The following is a 6,004-nucleotide window of genomic DNA, read 5'->3' on the forward strand; positions in this document are numbered from 1 at the left end:
TTGCGGAGGAGGGAAATCAGCTCTCCCTGAACAACTTTTGTCAGTCTCCATCAGTATCAAGTGCCAAGTGAAATGCAAGGTTAAAATGAAATTAAACACACATTTACCTTGGTCAGCATTAGAAAGGGACTCATCAAACTCTCATCTAATATACCGTAGAGTAACCTGTTTCTGGGATCTCAAAAATAACTGTGCTATTATTCATTGAAAGTGGAGAGTTTAGCAGCAACTACTGTATGTGGCATTACAGAAACTGTAAGTTTTACTGCACCCTCTGGAATTGATGACATTCTAGAATTACACCAGGAGGATTCCCACAGTATATATTTTCCCCCAGAGAGTGATACTTTTTTGTTCTGAATAACTTAGAATGGGGCTGAGGAAGAGGTTCACTTCATAAATGTATGTTTCTTTCAATTTCCATTTGTGGAGGAGAAATTAATCAAAGGATTTTAGCACATTGCCTTATAGTAAGAAATTTTTACTCACACTGAAACAATTGGATGACTTGCATGGCATATTCCCTGCAACTCTCTTAACACAAATAGCTGTCTAAGGGCTAGATTCCACAATGCTTGATAAAATCTTTGGAACTGGTTCCAGTCTCCTCCATGATGATGCACACACCCTGCTTTCTAGATTACAACCTACACAATTAAAGCTCTCGTCCTGAGCCACTGCATGGCTGACCTATTTTCCATATGGACTTAGCTGAAACAATCAATGGGCATAGCCATGCGTAAAGTGCAAGGCATAGCCAAACAGTCCCAAGAGAGGGTTTCAGACAGCTCTGTGCCCCACAGCCGCAAGCTGGGATACAAGTCTTTGGGCATGTTCCCCCTTGCCCTAGAGCAGAGAAGACATGGCCTTGGCACTCAAACAGGAACAGTACAGCATTCCATTCACATTCAGGCAGATACATATGCATAGGAGGTACAGACAGGGGGTCTCGTGAAAGAAGTACCCTCTCAGAAATAATACATAAGGTCACAGCTTGGTTATCATCCAGGCTTAGTGTGCTGCCTGTAAGAAATTAGCCTACTGGTACTGACTTGCATCAGGAGGTGGCTTGTTTGAATGCTTCTGCTAGCAGGGCACCATTCTCTTGGAACAGCTACTTCTGGTATGAATATGCAAGAAGAAAATCAATTCAAAAGTTGGCTTTAAGTAACTCAAAGGAACTAAATTTAGGAGTCAGAGCAGTAAAATCAAGCATAATGGCTACCACAATACTGCCAAGTTCAAGGAGCAGGGAGGGTGCCTAAAAGTAGCAGGGACGGGTCTGAACTATGGAAGCGGGCATTTCAATCAAATGAGAATGTTAGTTAAAATACTCCGCAGTTGAATGTGAAAGCAGTAATATTCTTAGCAAGGGCATTGATTCCACTGAACAAAACTATCATATAATAGGAAATATGAATGAAAAATAAGTGGCAATGAGTATCAGAAAAGACTATGCTCTGATAGGGTGAAATTCTCCCAAAGGCTGAAGGCTTGTGGAAGTCCTAAAGCTCAAATTTACTTGGGGTCTGAAGCAATGAACAGAACTTGGTGAGGTCTCTCTATGTTGAAGTAAAATTAATCCCTCGAGAATGTATTTGGTCTGACTTAGGTTATGAAGCAGCAGAGTAACTGACAGCAGTGAACCCTGCACTCCTACGAAAAGGGAGTAGATGTCAGCTTGCTCCAGACTCCTCATCTACAAAAATAAGTAAGCATTGTGTATGAGCTACAGGCCATAAATGAAGAGCCAAAATGTCAAGGAAACTGACCTAAGAGTGGCATCACCTCAGTAGGACAACCAAAAAACTGGAAGAACAGCATGTTACCAAAATGAGTAGCAATCAATACCTGTGTTACAAGTAAAAGGCTTCATCAGAGATATTAACAAGGTCTTTTCAATTGTTTCATAGCAAGTGGATCTACAAGCAAAAACCTTATTAAAAACCTGCTGTCTTTAGTAAATTTTGCTGCCTTTATTACAAAAAAAAAAATTCCATTGCTTATGCCCTAGCTGGAGCCCTAGCCCATTTATGCACATGCTTAAATCCTACTGGAATTTTAAAATTAAATAGATATTAATATTATGTCCTGAACAGTGTTGCTTTCTTGAACAAAGACTTATGCCCTGAACACTGACTTAAAAATATAATATCTGTTCAATGATAAACTTGAATCTCTACTTCTGGTACAACTAGTCATGCAAGACTTGCTGAATATATATCATATATATTAAAGCCATATCTCAGATGCTGAAAAACTGCTGAAAAGAATATTCAAAGTAATGTCAAATGTGAGATTTGGCTTAATTTAAGTTTCAAATGCTAAAAACCTTAATTGCAACACTAAGCATCTAAATAAATGCCATGAATTCTAATAGACACAGACAACAAAGATCTTTAAAAAACAAATAGTGCAAAATGTGCAAAGAACTCCAGCAAAGAAACTCAAATTAATGGCAGCTATCCACAGCTCAATTTTCATTTGCTAATAAAATGTGCAAGCTGAAATGCAATGATTTCTAAATATCATTACCCCCCAAATTCCTTAAAACATGTCCTGTAGTTTCCAATAACTATTTAAAAACACTTCCTTTTACCTATACTGAACTTTTCTTAAACAAATAAGTTCATATAAAAAGAGGAAACTTGCTGCTTGTCTACAGAGTACATACAAAATACGGCCAGTACCTTCTAATACATATTTCCTTGTTGATAATTTAGAATGTTGTGTCTTGTTTCCTTAGATTACTGAGGTGCTTGAGTATTTTTTTTTTAAGTAAGATATAAATTCAAAACATCTTTGGTTTAACAGCTCATGTCAGTTAAAAGGAATATAACTGTATTTGCTACAAACTCTACCCTGACTTCTTGGATTGCTTATTTTGAGTGTCAGTATTTTTTAGAATTTCAAACAGATGGATGGCATTTATCTTCATAATGGCTGTGATATTTTACCTTTTATTACTTGACATAACCAGATTTTGACTGCTGCTTCTGTTTTGAGTATTATATTTTATTATAAACTCTTACTTATGTTTTGATTTCTCTATGGGATCTGTTTTGAAACAGACTGTAATGGAATGGTTAAAGACAGATTTTTTTAAAGAAAGCATTAATCAGAATAAGACTAATATACAAGACTTTAGTACTTACTTTTATGGACATAAACTTGATTTCTCATTTTTAATGGTTCATAAAAAACTTAACTGAATAATTTAAGTGAATACTCAGTAAGTGAACCAGTAGGAGAGGGGATGGTGAGCCACTTTATTGATAGTCAAAAAAGGGTGAAAAACCCACTGTAGAACTAAATTCCTTACTTTCTCCTCCAATGTTTCCTCATGATCTTGCAAGGTCATGACTCATAATAGCTGCAAGCTGCATAATTCCACGGAAAAAAAAATACAACCAAGAGATCTGAAGATGTGATTTCCTTCTGTCTCCTTCCTTACTTTTCCTGCCTGCTTTAGATCAGCATGATTTCGGCAATTGCTCTTCTCTTCTGAGAATGTGGAACATGAAGTTTTTTGTATCACCATTACAGTATTCCTCATGCTTCTTTACAATCATCTAGTTCATTTAAGGTTCTTGCTATTGGCAAGGCAAAGAGAATAGTCATCAGAGCTGCAGAATGTATGGCCATATGTAGTGCCCCAGAGCAACACAATCCAAGCAAGAAACTTGTCTACAATAACAAGAACTTCCCATGCTTGCATTTGTAACAACATATTTGCATGCATTCTCTGGTTGCATAAATTGCTTAACTTCTCTGATTGATTATGTAAAATAGTCTGTTACTGGAATCTCTTTACAGCATGGGCTGTCACTACCTTTTGTTCCTAACCCTAGAAAAGCAGTAGACCCATTTATGTGAAACATATGCTTCCTTGCACCTACTTTCTGCAGTTTGGAAACAAATCATCTTAATTGTAACTACAAGAAAAGGGAGTGGCTCCATTGGGAGTTTTGTCTTAGGAAAAACTGTAAGATTAGACCATTTCCAAATAAGTAAAACACTTTGTTCTATTCATAGAAAGATAATTAAACTCTTACACTTGTTATGAAAAATCACTCTGTTACATTTTTCTGTAACTCCGTATTCTGAGACTTGACGGTGAAAAATCTGAGTGAATAACAATTTCTTTTTTCCTACTAGTATTTCAACTATCAAATGTCTTACCATCTTTCTTTAGACCAACCTGTATGCAGCATAGTGAAACCTGTAGCTCAGTGAAAGTGCATAGCCCAAACACAGCATTACAAACAGTTCACTTCCCCATAATACTCATTTTTAGTAATACTGCATCCTTGCTTAGGACTTTTTTCCTGTTAATTCATCCTTCGAACTCAGAAAGCCATCTCACTACATACACACAATAAGTGAACAGCTCTGAAAATAGAGCCATTTTAGGAGCAGCGTTAGATCAAGCCTGAGGGAGTACATAAGGTGTATAAAGTACTGCTTTACATACGAGATAAAAACTTTTCAAGTGTCTCATGTTTATACATAGAGATGATTTTATAAAGGGACTACTACGCCTAGGCTAGTAATAGTCTCTGAACTTTAGGCACAGAAACAATCACCACTCAGAAAAGGAATTACAAGCCTGAAGTCTTGAAAAACATATAAAGAATAGTGGAGCTAAGAAAACCGACTGAAAAAGTAAAACGCCCATCATAATGAATACACCACAGTTTGGGGTTTCATTTATTCTTCCTAGAAAAAAGAAGGACTGGAATAACAAATGCAAAACTGAAGTTATTGTTGGAACATCAAGTATGTGATTAAGTATCAGGTTCGTGTCTAACTGATGAAGCGCAATGATGTGAATTACTCTGAAAACCAGATAAGAAACCTTACCGAAGTATAACGCAGTAAAACTAGTCTGAATGGGTTTAATTAGCTTGACGGGCACTAGCCGTTAGCAAATTCTTAGAAAGCCTCACAATGCACAAAGGCCGCCCAAGTACCCCTTGTGGCTGAAGACCTCAGCGAGCTCCCTGGTCGCTTCCAGCCCCGAGTCGCTGCACCTTTCGCTCAAGACCGTATTTGGCCGGGGGCACGGTGCGAACGGGGCCGGGGCTGCCGAGGGGAGGGGGCCGCCCGCACACCCCCCCCCCCCCCGCCCGATCCCGGGGCTCAGCCCCACACCGCCCGGCCGGGCGAGAGACCCGCCCCGCCCCCGACCCCGGCCCCGGCCCCGGCCCCGGCCCTGCCCGGAGCGCCCCGCTCCCCGCGGGCACGGCCGGGCGCCCCGTCCCAGCGCTGTCCAGGGTCCCCGCCGCGCCTCGCCGCTCCTCTCCGCTCCCCTCCGCGCCCCGCTCCGCTCCGCTCCGCGCCCCGCCCCAGACGCCGCTCGCTCACTCGCTCCCTCACTCACCATGGCGCGGGGGCTGCCCGCGGCCGCGCAGCCCCGCGGAGGGGCTCTGGGCAAAGCGCCGCTGCCGATCCCCGGCGCCGCAAAGGTGTATTTGGGGAGCGGGCGCGGCGCGGCGGCGGGGCCGCCCGGGCGGGCGGGCGGGGGCCCGGCGGGAGGGGCCTCCCCGCCGGCCCAATCAGGGCCGGGGCGGGCGGCCCCGGGCCGCGGCGGTGGGCGGCGGCGGCGGCGGCCGTGGAGGAGGCGCGCTGCCCCCTCCCCCCCCCCCCCCCCCCGCCGCCCCGGCAGCGCGGCCCGGTCGCCGCCGGCCGCGCCCCGCCGAGCGCCGGTGGCACGGCGAGCGCCGTGCGCGGCGTTCGCTTGGTGGCGCGGGGCTTCAGCCGGGCCTCGGAGAGGGCGTGTGGGGGCCCGCCGCCCCCCGCTGCCGCACCGGGGGTGCGTGTTTCCCCGGCTCCGTGCAGCACCGCAGGAATTAAGATTTCGGGAAGCGTCAGCTTGCGCAGAGTCGGCTTGCGCGCGGGTGGGAACCGGTGTCACCAGGGGCGGCACGACGTTCTGGTTACCGATAGTGTCCTACCCGCACAAGTAGCCTTCCAAATACTCCTCAGCTCGAAAATCGTGGGC

General features: G+C 44.1%; 1 protein-coding gene across 1 annotated transcript in view; it reads right to left on the reverse strand.

Moving 5' to 3' along the window:
* GUCY1A1 (guanylate cyclase 1 soluble subunit alpha 1) overlaps positions 1 to 5,515 on the reverse strand; it is a 40,170-nt gene extending 34,655 nt beyond the window's left edge. Inside the window, exon 1 of the mRNA XM_049793651.1 lies at positions 5,384 to 5,515. The gene's annotated coding sequence lies outside the window, so the exon portion shown is untranslated. The remainder of the gene's footprint in view (positions 1 to 5,383) is intronic.
* Positions 5,516 to 6,004: the final 489 nt, after the last annotated feature.

The sequence above is a fragment of the Accipiter gentilis genome, chromosome 3 (genome assembly GCF_929443795.1).
Source record: "Accipiter gentilis chromosome 3, bAccGen1.1, whole genome shotgun sequence".
In the NCBI taxonomy this organism is placed as follows: Eukaryota; Metazoa; Chordata; class Aves; order Accipitriformes; family Accipitridae; genus Astur; species Astur gentilis.